At 38.5% G+C, this 7,406-nt stretch overlaps 1 pseudogene; it reads left to right on the plus strand.

Annotated features, from left to right (window-relative positions):
• Nucleotides 1-3,614: 3,614 nt before the first annotated feature.
• The window catches only part of LOC101299796, a 9,365-nt pseudogene continuing 5,573 nt past the window's right edge, over nt 3,615-7,406 (plus strand).

The raw sequence follows: 7,406 nt of genomic DNA on the forward strand, positions 1-7,406 counted from the left end.
ATAGTGATTAGTGAAAAGTCAGTCACCTAGAATGTATAGTGACATGTCATTGTATCATACCCATTTTTATGACTCCAGTATAGACGACGAAGTAGATGACGTTGATAAACGTCATAGAAGCCCTATCATGATGTTTATCAAACATCATTGAATCTTTTTCTGTAATAGTGTGTATGATATAAGCATAAAGTGTTATATATGTTTTTAATGTGTTTTCTACCCTATTTGGCCATCTTATTTCCTCAATAATTCCACTTCTAACATGTGTTGTGATTGTAGAGGGACCAAGAGCTTAATTGAGAAAAAAGACCTAAGTAGTACAAAGATGGGAGAGAAAAATGCAGAAAGGCCAAAAGAAGGCCCAAGTCTAAAAAAGAATGAGAAAAGTCACACATTTCTCCTAATCCCACATCAGTAAGAAAGAAGAAGTAAATTTGGATTTGAAGTCTAAAAAGGGAGGAGAGTCCCACATCATTTTTGAAAAGAAGTTCCACCAAGATTTCCTCTATATAAAGAAAGCCTTGGGTACTTCTCATATCATCATTCATTCACATTAAAAACCAGAGGGATAAGAGAGCAGCAGCAGCCTCTCCCTTTCTTTTGTCAAGCTTCTTCTTCCTTTGCTAAGCCTTGAAGGACTTCTCAATGAAGGCAGCAATGTTGGAGACTTGAAGCATTGAAGTCAAGCATCCTTTTGATGTCAACAAGCTTCCTTGGAGATTTGATAAAGTGTAAACATTACCTATACTTTGTTTTAATTTTCTTTACAAATTTATAGGTATGTTTCGTGTGCTAAACTTAGGATTTGGAAGCATGTTTTGCATGTTTTTGTATTCAATAGATTCAGAATTTTATGAAACATATTGATGTTGTGTTAATGATTTTCTGGTGATCCGATCTTGTGAGTTTTAATGATTGAAAGTTTGTGTTTTTGTTTAAATCAAAGAGTTAGAATGCATGCTAGCTATTGCCATGATTCATGCTAAGCTTCTTCAAGTAAGTATGTTTCTCTAAGTGGTGGAAACTATGTAATAATAATTGAAAACGTAAACTACAACAAATGCATGTTACGACTTCTCAGGTGTGCGTTGTTGTTCAATCTCAATTCTTTAATTCTTAATAATTCATGTTTATTGTGGACAAGTACTCTTCAGTATTGAATGCAGCAATTTACATAAAATAATCTAAGTTCTAGACTTCTCTGTGCTTAGGTGATAAAGTAAGTAGAATTAAAGGAATGCATGTCCTCTTCTGGAATGTGTTCCGAGATTGTTTCTCTTATTAAGAACTTGCATTATAATCGGATTGTTGGAATGAAACGTGATCTTGATGTGTGATGGAATTTGAATTTATCTTTGTTTGCAATGTTGAATGAATTGATCACCTGTACATATCTTATTTTCTGTTTTTAGGAATATAGAACAAACCTTCAAACCCCCCCCTCTGTTACCTTGTACCATATGTATATTTGTGATTGAATGCTTGTAAATACTTAGTTGTTGACTCTTTAGTGTAACCGTGACTACATGAGTGCCCTTTAAGTCCCCGGATTGATCGAACCCTATTTGCTAATACTACATTCTGATAAAAAAAAAAGGTTTTTAAATTGTGCACCCGGTAACGAGCACGCCAATTTTTGGCGCCGTTGCCGGGGACTTAATAATTCTCTAACGGTTTTTCGGTTACTCTTATTTGTAAATATTTATACTACTTTAACAAATCTGACTAATTGATGATTGTTTTATTTATTTTCAGGTATTTATCTTGTTTTGTAAACCATTGGAGGTTACTTTAGTTAATAGGATCCTAAACCCTTCATTAGTATCTTGTCAAAGGTCTTTTGGAGTTAAGGGCGGACCTTATTAACTCTTGTACGATTGTCAATCATACATGTGTTTCTTAGCTAAGTAAGGGACATTTTGGATGGTGTAGGTCTGAGTAAGCGCCTGGGACCAAAATTGGACTTCAAAGGGTTACAGACTGTGCGTAAGCACGATAGGGGTTTCGACCTCCGTAGCCCATTACAAACGAAGTCCTACCAGCCCGTTTCACTTCGGCCTAGCCACCTAAATCTTCTGAAACCACGGAAACATTTGTATCAAAACGTTCATACCTATTCACCATTGGTTTACCATTTAAGATTTGAGCTTGAAAATTAATGCAACTTATAACTGTTTAACAGATTGTTGTAATTTAGAACCTTTGTAAAATATAGTGTTCACTTATTTCTAAGGCCTTTTCTGTTTGAGCTCATTCTAAAATTTTAATTACTTTGTTTATGTTTAATTTTCTATTTTTGTTTCTTATTTTGTTCTTTCGTTTCTGTAGGGTTATGAATGTCCGATGAGGAAATTCGTATTCCTGGATTAAGCGACGAGTTTTTAACTAACTTGAAGGGGAGATTAGAGCGCATTAAGTAAAGAGGAGAACCTTCCCAGATTCTTGATCTTCAAAATGGCGCAGAGTCAGAAGAAGAGGAAGAAGTACAAACAAGGTCTATAGTCTCATCACAACCTTCAGATCCTGAGGAAGACATTCCACAAATGGAACAGCAGACTATTAGACAGTTATCTAATTCAGTTGTACCAGGAGCCGGAGGTAATGCACCTTCATGTATCACTTATCCTGAGTCGGCACTCACTAAGGAAGGAGAATTTGAGTTGAAAAGTGGGTTTCCACATCAAATACCAAAATTCCATAGGCTTAGCAACGAGGGCCCCAACAAGCATCTGAAGGCTTTTCAATTTGTGTGTGTAAGCATGTGCCCTAGAAATGTAGATATTAACATTCTGAAGTTGAAGGCATTTCCATTCTCACTAGAGGACCGGGCCAAGTCATAGTTTATTGATCTACCTGCCAGACATATTGACACATGGGAAAAGATGATGAGTGAGTTCCTAACCAAGTACTTTCCAGCATCAAAGATCACTGTGATAAGAAAGCAGATCACCAACATTCAGCAAAGACCCGAGGAAACATTTTCTGCTTATTATGAACGGTTCAAGGCCCTTGTTGCAGCCTGCCCCTCCCACGGATTCAAGGAGAACAACCTTCTGCAATACTTCTATGAAGGACTTTCATCTTTGGAGCGCTAGCTGCTTGACGCCGCATCTGGGGGGTCCTTCCTTGACAAAACACATCGAGAAGCATGGGCATTGTTAGACAATTGTGCCCTAAATGACCAACAATATGCTGGTGCATTGGCATCTTCTAGGAAGGTGAATGAGGTAAAATCGAGCACCACTCTTGAAAGTAAGATTGATGCATTATTAGCTCATCTTGTGCTCGGTAAAAATCAAGAGGTGAAAGCTTGTGGTGTGTGCTCAAATCAAGGGCATCCAACTGATCAGTGTCTTCAATTGTCTAAAAATGGTGGATGGGAGACTCTCAATGCTATTGGACAGCAAATGTACAATCCTTTTTCCAACACCTACAATCCTGGACTAAGGGATCATCCAAATTTCCGATGGTGCAATACGGAGAATGTCTAGAACCCACCCCAATATTCTGGCTACCCATTTCCACTTCCACAAGGCTTCTTTCAGAAGCCCCAAGTTCCTCAAAACTTTGCTTCGACTTCTAATTCTAATAATGCTACTCCTTCATATGATAAGATGCTTGAAGCCCTTTTTCAAGGGCAGCAAAATTTAACAAATTCTACTCAAGCTCTTGTGCAGAGTCAAACTAATAATACGAAGGATATAGCTGAGCTCAAGAACCAAGTGGGGAAAATAGTGGATTTCATGGGAAAATTTTCTGAAAGTGGAAAGCTTCCACCTAGCACCGTTCCAAATCCAAACTCAAATTTTGAGTCCGCAAAAGTAGTGGCAACAAGGAGTGGACGTGTGTTCAATGAGGTACCAAAGAAAGTCCACAAGAAGGCTCAAGTTGCCCAAGAAGAGGAGGATGAAGTTGGAATTTCCAAGAATGATTTGGAGGCAGATCCTGCCACTTCCAAAGTTGAAGCAAAACTGCCCCAACCAACTGAATCGCGAAAAGGTAATGATTCTAATGTTCAAAGTTCAGTTATTACTAACCCTCCCTTACTAACCCTCCCTATGTGCGTGTGTCATTTCCAAGCAGGTTTCAAAAATCAAAGAAAGAAGAATCTGATCAAGCCATCTTGGAAGTTTTTAAGAAAGTTCAAGTGAACATGCCGTTGATTGACTGCATTATTTAAATCCCCAAATATGCAAAATTTTTGAAGGAGTTGTGCACCACAAGGAGGCAAACAAGAGAGAAAGAAGTTGTGAAAATGAGTGAGACTATTTCTGCAGTTCTCCAAATGAAGTTACCACCCAAGCTAAAGGATCCAGGGAGTTTTTCTATCCCTTGTGTAATTGGTGATACTACTTTTGACAGTGTCATGCTTGATGTAGGTGCATTCATTAATATTATGTCATATAGCTTATATGCATCTATGGACTTAGGTGAACTTAAAAAAGACAATGTCATAATTCAATTGGCAGATAGGTCTAACAAGTATCCTAAGGGATATGTAGAGGATATTCTTGTGCAAGTTAATCACTTGATTTTCCCTGCAGATTTCTACATTATTGATATGGAAGACTCACCCTCCAGTTCAACTCCTATACTTTTAGAGCATCCTTTCATGAGAACTGCAAGAACAAAAATTGATGTGCATGCTGGCACATTGACAATAGAGTTTGATGGAGAAGTTATTGGATTCAACATCTTTGAAGCCATGGTTGAAACCATGAGGTATCCCTTATCTGAGCTTAAACCATACTATTCTATTGATATTGTTGACTCTCTTGCGCAAAATTTCTTAAATTCAATGATCGACGATAAATTGGAATACACCATTGCTCAAGGAGTGGGAACAATGCTGATGGTGCCCCTATGTCGACAACAGAATTAGAGGAAATATGGGATGACACTGTGCTTGAAAACGTCGCCGCTCTTGAAAGCCTACCAATTAGGTCTGATTCTCTATTGTCTCTTCCCATTTCGACTAACAAGTTATTACCATCTGTGGAACAGGCACCCAAGTTGGAATTGAAAGCACTACCTGATCATTTGAAGTATGTATGCTTGGGAGAAGATGAGACTTTGCCAGCAATTGTGTCCTCCAAGCTAGACAAGGAACAAAAAAGAGATTAGTGGAGGTATTGAAGAAGTACAAGACTGCTATCGGATGGACTTTAGCAGACATCAAGGGAATAAGCCTAACCACATGTGTCCATCGAATTCTGCTGGAAGATGGAGTAAAACCCACCAGAGAGGCTCAAAGACGTCTACACCAACCAATGATGAAAGTGGTTCAAGATGAAGTCATCAAATTGCTAGATTGTGGAGTGATCTACCCCATATCTGATAGTAAGTGGGTCTCTCCTGTTCAAGTTGTTCCAAAGAAATATGGAGTGACAGTTGTGAAAAATGCTAAGAATGAGCTAGTGCCCCAACAAGTTGTGACTGGACATAGAGTCTGCATTGACTACAGAAAGCTCAATGCCACCACAAGGAAGGACCACTTCCCCCTACCATTCATTGAACAAATGCTTGAGAGGTTAGCTGGTCATGAGTTTTATTGCTTCTTGGATGGATATAGTGGCTACAACAAGATTTGCATAGCCCAAGAAGATCAAGAAAAGACTACATTCACATGTCCCTTTGACACTTTTGCCTACAGGCGTATCCCCTTCGGTTTGTGCAATGCACCAGATACATTTCAAAGATGCATGATGTCTATTTTATCTAATTATATCGAAAATATAATTGAGGTCTTTATGGATGACTTTAGTGTTTTTGGTAAGGACTTTGATTCATGTTTGGGAAATTTAGAACTCATTTTAAAAAGGTGTGTTGAAACTAATCTTGTTTTGAATTGGGAAAAATGTCATTTTATGGTGACACAAGGAATTGTTTTGGGACATATAATATCTGCCAGGGGCGTTGAAGTTGATAAGACCAAGATTGATCTTATTCGTTACTTACCATACCCCACTACTATGAGGGAGATACGTTCGTTTCATAGTCATGCAGGGTTTTATTGCAGGTTTATCAAGGACTTTTCCAAGATAGCCAGACCCCTAACTCGCCTCCTTCAAAAGGAGGTAGCCTTTGATTTTGATGACGAATGCAAAGAGGCATTTGAGAAGTTGAAGGAATTGTTGACAACAGCACCAGTGATGCTACCCCCAAACTGGGACAAGCCCTTTGAGTTGATGTGTGATGCATCCGATTATGTTGTTGGAGCTGTGCTAAGGCAGCGGAAGGATAAGAAGCCCTATGCCATTTATTATGCCTCAAGAACGCTCAATGATGCACAATTGAACTACTCTACCACTAAAAAAGAGTTTCTTGCTGTTGTATTTGCTTTAGATAAATTCCGTTCTTATTTGCTTCAATCTAAAGTAATTGTTTATACTGATCATGCAACATTGAGGTATTTGTTTACAAAGAAAGAGGCAAAGCCAAGGCTTATTCGATGGATGTTGTTACCGTTTGAAAAAATAATATAATGGAAGTAACAACTCAAACCACACAAAGGATAAATATGTAAAGATATAAAAGATAGAGGAAAGGGAACACCAGATATAACGTGGTTCGGCAATGTGCCTACGTCCACGGGGCAGCAATAACAAGAACTTCCACTATGAAATAATGGGTACACGAGATACACAACTTCAAGAACATTACTTGAAGGAAACCCTCTCTCACACTTGTTTTGCTACCAACTACTCTACACTCTCAACTTGGAGTGGACACTCTTCTCTACTTGGAAGATGGAGGTTTGAGATGGATGAGATCCTTGGAATGAGCAAATGACTCTCCTTTTATAGGCTAAGGAGGAATCATCTAGACCTCTCATTAGTGCTCTCCCAATAAATGGTACTTCATGAATCTTCCTATAACTCATGCCTTGACTATAACTCCAAAACCATCCATGTTCTTTGTGTAACTCATGTAACTTATGTAACTCATGAAACTTTTCATATTATTTTCATTACTATTTTATTTATTTTGGTCTGGATATTATAACAATCTCCCCATCCAGACCAACCCGGGGAAATACGCGGCAAGACTTCTATTTGAAGTCCATCCCAGCGGACTTGCTGCAATACTCCAACTTCTGTTGTGGCGCAACCTTAGTCAACATATCTGAAGTATTCTTGTTGGTGTGAATTTTCCTCAACTGCAAAAACTTCTCTGACACTACATCTCGTATCCAATGATAACGTAGATCAATGTGCTTAGTGCGAGGGTGATAAACTGAATTTTTACTCAAGTGAATTGCACTCTGACAATCACAATACACCACATACCTTTCTTGCTTCACACCCAACTCCTGAATGAACCTTTGCAGCCATATCATTTCCTTGCCTGCTTCGTTTGCCGCTATGTACTCGGACTCAGTGGTGGATAAGGCAACACACTTCTGT

The sequence above is a fragment of the Fragaria vesca genome, linkage group LG6 (assembly GCF_000184155.1).
Source record: "Fragaria vesca subsp. vesca linkage group LG6, FraVesHawaii_1.0, whole genome shotgun sequence".
NCBI classification, from domain to species: domain Eukaryota; kingdom Viridiplantae; phylum Streptophyta; class Magnoliopsida; order Rosales; family Rosaceae; genus Fragaria; species Fragaria vesca.